The 11,145-nt window shown below is 33.6% G+C and overlaps 1 pseudogene; it reads left to right on the top strand.

Moving 5' to 3' along the window:
- The first annotated feature begins 3,813 nt into the window (after positions 1–3,813).
- On the top strand, positions 3,814–6,169 carry LOC11439066 (tRNA pseudouridine synthase A-like; annotated as a pseudogene).
- The last annotated feature ends 4,976 nt before the right edge of the window (positions 6,170–11,145 follow it).

Genomic DNA, 11,145 nt, shown 5'->3' with positions numbered 1-11,145 from the left:
ATTGAATTGCACTTTTTTTTGTTTATGATCTGGTATTAGCATAGCAGACTGAAATTGAACTTGTATTCCTTTATAGATATGGTATATACTAATTTCCTTGTTAACAAATAAGGCACTCACTTGATATCTCTTATGAACTGACTTGGTATATACCTATTTTTGTACCATTGATTTGATGCAAAGATACATATATAGTACCACTATACATTCTTTTTTTGTTTGTTGAGAGAATTATAGCTGTTTTAAGATTTTTGGGGTCATTCATAAACATAGTTCATTTTTGCTAGTTGTAACTTGTGTGTGTTTACATTTGGGTTTGTGAAAGCAGGGTCCTGATGGATATATTGTTGATTGTGTTCATGTTCACACCAACCAGCTTTTGATCACCCTGACCTCAAAAATCACAAGATTTAGGTGAATTACTACTTTTCTATCTCATCTAATGCTTTACGATCCAAAATTCTCAACTTGACTCGATTAGCTTGAATTTGTTGTATCTTTCTTTTGAGGATCATTTTGTTTCTTGTTTGAATTTCAAACAATCTCAGGTTAGTGATGCAAATTAGGCTGAATTTCCATCCAAAAGGGTTCACTTTTGGAGATAGCAAAATCTCTTCAAATTGAAAGCCTTTGACTCAGGTTTGGCACAAAATTGGGATGTGTTCTGAAGAAACAATTCTTTATCAGAAGTACAAATAATGATATGACATATTAAGAACTGGATCTATCCAGAATTTTTTTAAGAAGAACCAAAGAAGCATCCCTCGGCAAATCCTGCTAAACCTTTACCTAACATCATCTCTCAGAGTGGACATCAGATACTGGCACTACCATCATACTCGTAAGTCATAATGCAGCTACATCAAGGTCATGTCAATACTAGCTCCTAAGAAAATATTCATTCCAAGATCATTCTACAAAAATTATTAGCTAGAACCTCTTAGAAAATACACATCTTCTGATAGTACTTGCTTAAATTAAAAGTCCTCTAATATTTGGCATCTCTTATATCGGTTCTCAGTTATTTTGTCTCTTATACAATTTCTTCCATCTTACTTTTTGCATTTGATCATTGCATTTGTAGGTAATGAAATAAGTTTCTTCATGGTAAAGCATGGATGTCATGTGACCTATATCATTGCTTCCTCCATGGAAAAATACTGATAGCTGTTACTTCCAAATTATTGTTTTCTGTTGTTTGTAAACAAATTATTCTTTTCTCCTTTCATAAACAACCAAACTTCTTAGTGGTATATCCGTTTACAAGATCGCATTTCTCTACGGAGTGTTGCAATTTGTTCATTAGTAATGATGCTTGCAGGGGAAATACCCAATCCATGCAATGACATTAACCTTACCTTGAGCCTGAAGTAACTTTTGGGCTTGAAAATTGAAACAAAGTGAGAACATTTGTGGAATTACTAAAAGAGTGAAACTTCCAGCAATACCAGCTTTGTATCTTAAGACCAAGCATAATAATTTGTCCAGCTCCGTAAGCTTGACAGCAGAGCATTACTATTTGTGGGATGAAATTTGTATTTGACAGCTCCATAAGTTATTTCACAGCAATAACAAAGCTTTGGATTGCTTAGTTTTATATATGAACTGCTCAGTTTTAATTTGCGCTTTAGTCGATGTGGGACTTGTAAGAACTCAAAACAAAGATACCCGCTCACAATTACCCCTTCCCTTTGCGCTACCCTGACAATCAAGAACTTGTTCTCACAATCTTTCTATTCACTCATCCATGCGCACACACACACACACACACCTATTTGGAATGTTTAATCTTTTCTCTTCAATTTCATATGCTTAAAATCTTTTTTTATTTCTTCAATACCTCAAAGCTAGAACATTAAACATATATTTATATATCCCCCACGAAACCTAAGCTTCATATATTTATATCTTTTTGAATTTATGCAGTTCAACTCTCATTCTCATGCCTCCTTCCTTCACTCAGGTCAATTAATTGTCAGGGTTTGATTCATCTTTCTTTTCCATCAAGTTTAAGTAGCAACCTAGTTTTTTTTTTTTAATCTAGTAACAACCTAGTTAAATAGTGCTCCTATTATCCAATTTGATTCTAATATGATGTTTCTAAATATCTTAGGCACGCTTTTTTCATTTACACATTTTGTAAAATGATGATGAACACGAATATAGTTTGAAAATTTTTACCTTATGTATTTGCATTTTCACTTAATCTTTTCTTGTTGCGTTTAACATGATTCATGGGCTTCAACCTTGGAATGAATTGCCTTAGAAGTTGATTTGCTCCTGAATGATCTTCAAAATAGTCTCAACAAGCAAGAATTCAATTTAATTGCTTATTCTCGTAACAATGAGAGGTATGTGATTATCCTATAGGTTGGCAAAGGTGGTATCAGCAGACTGAAATTGAACTTGTTGTATTCTTTTATGGATAAGGTATATAATACTTTATTTGTTAACACCTGCTGCAATGTTGTTATGATTGTTATTGTAGACAGCTTCCACAACCTGTATACAATCCATTTTGATCTGAATATGATGATTGTTCAACAATTGTAGCAACGCAGTGCTTGCCATAGTCCGTATTCCGTAACCAAACTTATTCCCTGTCAGAAAAAGAGCCGCATGTATGTTACGTTTTAGCGTGCCTCCTCGTGGTTTTTGCCATCTGATATTGCCTCCTGATCTTCTGTGATCTGAGGCTGCACTGTGGTTCTCATGAACTGCCCTCAAATCTTGTAATGTATCTACAGCTCTTCTTGCAACCTCAAAGCTACTTCTACTGCAATTCTCCCACACAATGCCATTCCTTTTCCACCAAATACTCCATATTCTCTTTGCCATAACACAATTTGCTCACTTGATAAATTTGACCGCATATGCATTATGGCCTCCAGAAACCTTCAGCTTCTTTCACTATAGACTGAATTAGCTCCCATATTCCTACTTCCATCCATACTTCCTTTGCTGCATCACATTAAAGAAACACATGCTGCTCATTTTCCAATCCTCTTAGGCAGCAAGCACAATTTCTTCTGCAATCTGCAACACATCTTTTTGTATCAACCTCGATCTTGTTCGCAGCATACCGCATAAAGCTGTCCAAAGGAACACCTTGACTTTATTCGATATCTTCAGCTTCCGGAGCTTATCCCATTCCCCTGGTTTGCACAGATGCGAGTTATTTATGCTTCTGTCCATGATGAAATAGTATGCTGACTTAACCGAATAATTGCTATCTCGACTACATCCCCATGCTATTTTATCTTTGTCTTGCATACCTTTAGTATAACCGAGTTCAATACCATTCACCTTTAGAGACCTGAAAATTTTATAGTGAGGTCAAGAAACATTTGTGGCCCTTGACAAACCAACCAAATAATTTTACTTAAAAAATTGAATTTTGATATCTTTGCACACTTAAAAATTAATGACTTCTCAATTCAACTTCCCTATATTCTCTAAAGTAGGAAGTTGTCTCCAGTAAAATGAGGGGGTAGATTGAGAAATCATCAAAAGAAATTGTTTGGAGGCCTAATAAAAAAATATAAAAAAAAAAAAAAGCAAAATGACCAAAACCCGTATCCAACGAATTCGTGGGCCCAATAAAAACACACTCACTTCGTTTTCTCGGATGGATGCAGTTTCTTTTGTTATCGTGCGTGATTCTGAAATGAGGGTTTAAGGTTGTTCCGACCATTGTCTCACGTTGTTGTTCTCTCTTTCGTCTGATCTATTTCTGGTAATAACTACCTTTGCTTCATTCTCTTATGTTTTATTTTTGTTGAAAATAAATAATATATAAACTTACAGTGGTTATAGTTTCATAAATTCTCTGTTAATTCAACAATTTAAATTGATTTCTATAGTTTCTTCCCTTATTTTATAACTTCCTTGAATGCATATATAGCAAATTAAAAAACCAAAAAATATATATCATTTTTAGCTTATTTGGCACTAAGGGATAACATTGGAGAGTTTTGGAGGGGAGGGTTTGCTTTTCAATTTTAAATTAAGTGTGATTGAAGTACTATGTGATCATTTATCATGTTTCAATTTTTAAAAAATATCTAATATGTTTTAAAATATAGACTTAGCCTTTCGAAGTCCTCCCCTCCCAAAGAGACCCTAAGATTTGATTGATGAAATGGAAATTGCATCTGTAGTTATATTATATGTAACTAGAATATTGTTAAAGAATCTATAGTGTAACTTAGGATCTGTTTTTATTTGTATTAATATATCTAGCTATCGTTTAGGTTTGTGGCATCGGATTCTTATCGCTTATAAATAATGGAAAACTCAGATAAAACTCCGTCAATTTCATCATCTCCAGCGTTACCTTCAGCTGTCGCGGAAGAGCCAGCGACCAAGAAGGTGAAGATGTCTACCACTACTTCTGATGATGAAGGATGTACAACTGCTGAAGGAAGTAAGGTAAGATACAAGCGCCGTAAGGTAGCTATTTTCTTTGCTTACTGCGGTGTTGGTTATCAGGGTATGCAGAAAAACCCTGGTGCAAAGACTATTGAAGGTGAACTAGAAGAAGCTTTGTATGTTTCTGGAGCTGTACCTGAACAGGATCGTGGACTTTCTAAACGGTATGACTGGGCTCGGTCAGCTAGAACTGATAAAGGAGTTAGTGCTGTTGGTCAGGTTGTTTCGGGCCGATTCTATATTGATCCGCCTGGCTTTGTTGACCGCCTTAATTCAAACCTTCCCTCACAGATACAAATTTTTGGTTTTAAGCGAGTGACTGCTTCTTTTAGTGCTAAGGAAGTTTTTTGATCGGAGGAGGTATGTTTATCTCATCCCTGTGTTTGCTCTTGATCCATGTTGTCATCGCGATAGAGACTGTGTTGGCTAGTTTAGGGTCTGAAAATGAGCTTGTTAAGTGTTTGCCGTGTTCTGAGAGAGGCCGAAAAGTGGAAGGTGTGGTTGGTAATAGTAAGCGCAATCTTGAGCTAGAAGCTGTGGATGTTGAGAATGGTTCATCAAACAAAAATGATGTGGTTGACTCTGGAGTTACAAAGGATGTGGAAGTTTCTTTAAGCAAAGGTGATGATAATCATATAAATAAAGAATCCATTAATTACAATGAGGGTAAGGTTTCAGTTGAAGAAGTAAATTCTAAAACTGTGGTTTCTGATCAGGATGAGGTTGCTCCCATAAATGGTGGATCTGAGAATAATTTAGGCATTCTCGAGGAAGAAAAAGTGAACAGAGAGGATACGGCTGCCAATGGAAGTGGTTTTTGTTATGGTGAGAAGGAGAGGGAAAGATTTAACAATATTTTGAAGTGTTATGTTGGAACTCATAACTTCCATAACTTCACGACCAGAATAAAACCCGAGGATCCTTCTGCAAAACGTTTCATTATTTCATTTGATGCAAGCACCACTGTTGTAGTTGAGGGCATGGAATTTGTGAAGTGTGAGATTGTGGGACAGAGCTTCATGCTTCATCAGATACGGAAGATGATGGGGCTTGCCGTGGCAATCATGAGAAATTGTGCACCTGAGTCACTTATTGAGAAAGCTTTGCAGAAGTGAGTGCTGCTAATTTAGTATAGTTTATCTCCAACTTTATATCTGAAATATTGTGACAATCATCTAATTTAGTTTTTTATTTTTATTTTTTCGTCCAAAATGCAGGGATGTTAGCATCACTGTGCCTACTGCACCTGAGGTTGGATTATATTTAGATGAGTGCTTCTTTACTTCATATAACCAGAAGTGGAAAGATACCCACGAAGAGGTGTCAATGAAAGCATATGAGAAGGAGGCTGAGGATTTCAAAATGCAGTACATATATCCTCATATTGCTTCCACAGAATATAAGGAAGGAACTGTTGGCCTATGGTTGCATTCTTTGAACCATAGAAACTATCCAGATCTGCGCATCCTTGACGGGGAAGGTGTCACGAATGACAAGAAAGTTGAAGTTGACATGAATGACAAGAAAACTGAAATTGAAGTTGTAACCGAATGAAACTTTTTTCGTGCCGGTCATTGTAGAACTCATTCTTTTTAATTGGTTTATGCCTTCCTTTGACATTTCAGACATATTATACTTATCTATACTGCTACGCATCATAGACAATTATATGCAGGACATGGCCCTTTTCGTGTCTATTATTTTGTTGAGACACTTAGGAAAGGGAAATGGAAGAGTATCTTCATTACCTCATTGTGTTATTTAAATTTTCTTTTTGTTCACTATGATTTTGTTTTTTCAATTTACAAACATACATGAGCAATGGCCTTCTCCACTGTGCAAGAAGCACCCGATAATATATATATATATATATATATATATATATATATATATATATATATATATATATATATATATATAGGGATTTGCTAGGATACACTAACTAGTTTTTACGTGGGAGTGTTTTAGCAAAGATATAACGAAAAATTTGTTAAATACATCTTAAGATGAATGTTGCTAAAACACACATTCTAAAAAAAATAAGTGGGTGTGTAAGTTAACAACTCTTATAGGCATTTGCTAAAATACACCCACTTATATTTTAGAATGTGTGTTTTAGCAAGTTATAACTAGAAAGTAGTTAAATGCACTTTAAGGTGTAGCTTGCTAAAACATTCCCACATAAAAACTAGTGGGTGTGTTCTAGCAAATCCATATATATAACACTTAAAAAATATTTTTAAATTTATATATATAATTGATTCCAATATATTTATGGGTCAAAAATTTAAATTTTTTTACTTTTGAGTTACGTGGTTCAAATGGCTTTATGCAGTTCTAACGTAAAGTTATGTGCTTTGAACAAACGAATTGAACCTGATGAGTCGAACCAAACTGTTCGTGAACTTTAAACGAACCGAACTCGAGCTGAAAAAAAAAAATTCGTGTTAAACTCGAATTGAGGTTCGGACCGAGCCAATTCTTAACGAGTCAAGTCGAGCTCAGACAGGTTTGATTCGAATCGACTCATTTCCAACCTTAGTTCTAATAATCAAAAGCCACGAAATATGCTAATTTATCTTTAACCAAAAAATATTTCATGGAACTCGACGACATATCGTTAGATAACAAAAAAACATTATTGTTAATAAATAACAGAACATTTGCAAATATGTCATATAATTAAAAACAATTTCGAGTGTTGATTTCATATTCAATTTGTGGCACAGATTAAGTTTTGTAATCTAAGAGATTCTGGTGAAATAACCACTCCATAATGTGATGAAATTGCTAAAAAACCTTTTTATTCGGCAAGTCCAACTATTTCCGTATTTTAATGACATCTATGCTCTATGCATGCTCTATGTGGTTCAAAGTCACTTGCAACCAAATATGGTACTTTGTCGATACTTGTTATGTGTTGTTGATGCTCCCTTTAATCTCTCAGTCATTTTTAAGTTGGTATCTCGCCTTTTGTTTTTAACCATAAGCTTTTTTTAGACGTTTTCTTTCCAAATTCGCTGATTGTCTTTTATGAGCAGCTTCCTCATCTCCACTAGCAGCTTCAGCATCTTTGTGTGCAAGCAACTAAGTTTTTTTGGTTCAAGCATAGTATTTTCAGTCTCTCAATCAAAAACATGTCTTTGCATTGACACGATTGGTTCCACATAAAAATGTATTTTCACTGGTATCATCGAGAATACTATACTAACAACTCTAGCAACGATATAGTCGATTAACATTAACAAAAGGGAGAAAAATCTATTAACACTAACAAAAATCTGTTGTGTGCAAGTGTGAATTATATGTCTCACATCGGATAGAAAAGTAAAGGTTGAACACCTTATAAGTAAGAGGACCCATACACAGATTGTCTTAAGGTTTTGGATAAGAGTGTAGTCTCTCTCTCACGTGTTGTTGTTCTAGCCTCAGTGTAGATGGTCCCTCGGGCTCCCCTCAGTGACCCAACAGTGGTGTAATTCATTTGTAGTTACATATATTTATTTTCATCTTTAACTATTTGTAGTTACATTCATTTTTATAATTAGATTAAATAAATAAAAAATAGTACACAATGAGAAGTTTATATTGTATTTATTTTGTGATTAAAAAATATATTTTAGATAAAGAATAAGGGCTAAATAATTGAGTTGAGTAAAAAAAGCTAAAAATTTAAGATTTTTATCATAATTAATGATATTTATAGTTTTACAACTATGAACTAATAGTGTAAAATATTTTTACGCGTTTATTAAATTTTTTAATACAAATATATTATTTTCATTCGTTGATTCAAAACATAAGGTGTACAAAGAATAAGATCAAGTAAAACTAGAAATTGCAATATATATATATATATATATATATATATATATATAACTCAAAAAATTATATGTAAATAAAATTATCTCAAACTTGGAAGTTAACAAGAAAAAAGGTAACTTTTTTTTTTTTGAAGGGAAGAAAAAAGGTAACTTGGAATTTGTAGTTTATTGATATATATTATATAGTTAAACTCAATATGTGAAGAGACATATATAAACACGATTTATATGAAGAAATCAAAGGGAGGTGGCTCTCCGATGGTTTCTCAATCTGCAAATAATCGTACAAGGTCGACCTAATGCTACCTCTGGAGTTTCACGTTAATCATAACATTATTCATGTTGGTGTTAATCATGCGGATCTTTCATCTCATACTAATCCTTCCACAAATATTAGGTGTGCAACAAAATAATCATGAATCTTAGGTTGTGAGCAACATAATTTTGTTGCTACATGTAAGAATAGATTTTTACATAATGCTTGTGAGAATTCGCATAACAAAATTTTTATTCAAATAATTTTTTTAACACAAATATGAAACATCGTATATTACTATTCACACAAGAATTGCATTGATAAGACAATTCAAACAATTACGTATAGTAGGTGGTTAATGGTATTTTGTTTTTTAACATTGAATTTTTGACAAACAACATTGATAATTTATTTGTTTTATGGTTAAAGCAATTCACGTACATAATTATGTTTGAAAAATGGCTGGCTAATGAATATCATGTTATGATTGAACATTGTTTTTTACACATAACTTTTTATTTTATTTTTTCATTTCATGGTTAGCTAATTTCTAATATTTAGTTAATTACATTCAACTAATGGTCAGTGAATATAAAATAAATATTTTATTTAATTTATTATATATATATATATATATATATATATATATATATATATATATATATTATTTTCAAGTATTTATACACCATTAAGCATGTATTCTTTTCGATAGTTGAAAAAAAAAACTAATTTGGTTTAAAAAAAATATAAAAAAAAAACCTCTTCATGAATATTAAATTCATTTTAAGTTTCTTCTTATACAAAAGTTTGATCTTTCTTATGCTTGATTGGATTCAAAGGCTGCAAGAATTGACAATTTGTCAAAATCAGTGATGCATTAAGGTCCGATGAGCGTTTGAGCAATCGACCATCCGTTAGTCATAAACTGATTAGACTATGTATGTAAAGAATCACCTATTGGCACTAGTTCATAATTCATATTTTATTCAGATTTCACTTGATTCGTTATCCTATGAATAGTTGAAGATGATGACAACTATCAAACCCTATTTATCAAATTTCTCAAGTAGAAGATATGATATGTTTCGGCAGAATAGCAGGTTAATTACATCCTTCATCACGAAGATTGGGTGGTATGCCAGTAACAGTTCTATGGACACCACAAACCTACACGTAAACATACATGGCATTGTGCTACAACAACCGGTGCATAATCAGACACATGGAGAAGATGGACCCGAACACATCTCATGCTAGCAAACAAGTTCAGCTTTTTTATTTCCTCAACAACACAGCTAAAGGGAAAAAGAGAACAGATAACCAAATAAATACATAAATACATGGTTACATATTTTGCAGAGTCAATTTTCAAAGAGAGCAATGGTTAACAAAATCCCTTCTAAAGCAAGATAGATTAATGAATAATGACATGATCTCCAGGAATGACCCTGTAATAAGAAGCTAAATTTGAGTCTATTCAACAAGAATAAAACAGTAGAAACTTGTATACCATATACCACAGTTAATTTCTACCAAGAGGCAAAGATCTGCACGAACATGTTTCTTTAAACTCAGACTTCCTAGAAGTAAAAATCAATGCATAGACCTCGGTAGCATTTGCCGGGGCAATATCAGTCGCCTTAAAACGCTTAGCAGCAGCACCGCCAGTAAGACTTTTGTTCCCATTAGCAGCCTTAAACCGTATGTCAATTATATTGTGAACAAAATTATCCTCTAGACTATAGTACTCCAAGCTATTCGCACCACTCCACTCTGATTTTTGGCATATGTTTACCAAACCATACTGCATTCGTCCAGCACTGCAGAGTAACCATCAATACACACACCATTGAGATGACCAATGGATGGCTCCCACCACATGTCATGATTTCGAAACTCCCACACCCAAATCAACTGATTTCAAAACCCAGCATAAATAACTAAAAAATTGACAGCCAGCAGAAATAACCAAAAATTTCACAACATTGAGATTGATCCTGCTGATTTGGCTTGGTCATTTCTTAAATACACAACAGCCAAAACACAATCCTAGTTAGATAGGCTTTTTCTCCAAGCTTTACCCCCCGTTTGCAATCAGTTATTCCATTTACATAAATTCGGGTCTTATATTATACCACTTTCAAAAACACCATGGCCACTGCAGACAACACTGAAGTGAAAAGCAGTCCACTTATTTATTTCTCTACTGCTCCTCAAAATGAATTTTTCTATAAACCCATTGAATACCCTTGACTTGGAATCACCAATCCTTTGCAATACCATCGTTATTTTGTTTGGATTTCACTCTATACTACTCATTTTCCTAGTAATAGTTGATGATGACAACTGTCCTATATATTTATCAAGTCCCTTAGGTTGAAGATATGTTTGAGTTGAATGGTAGGTTGAATTATATTCTTCATCTACAAAGTAAAGATTGGGTAGTACGATAGTACGAGTTCTATGGACAGCACAAACCTACACATCTGAGACGAGACAAAAATAACGAACCCAAACATTTCAGGTTCAATCTATCAAGCTTTAACTTAGATGGTATGCACATAACTATAAATAGCATGAAGCTACAACCGGTGCATAGTCAGAAACATGGAGAAGATTGACCCGAACTCATCC

The sequence above is a fragment of the Medicago truncatula genome, chromosome 4 (assembly GCF_003473485.1).
Source record: "Medicago truncatula cultivar Jemalong A17 chromosome 4, MtrunA17r5.0-ANR, whole genome shotgun sequence".
Classification (NCBI taxonomy): domain Eukaryota; kingdom Viridiplantae; phylum Streptophyta; class Magnoliopsida; order Fabales; family Fabaceae; genus Medicago; species Medicago truncatula.
The sequence above is the reverse complement of the archived record's forward strand: the minus strand, read 5'-3'. Positions and strand labels throughout refer to the sequence as shown.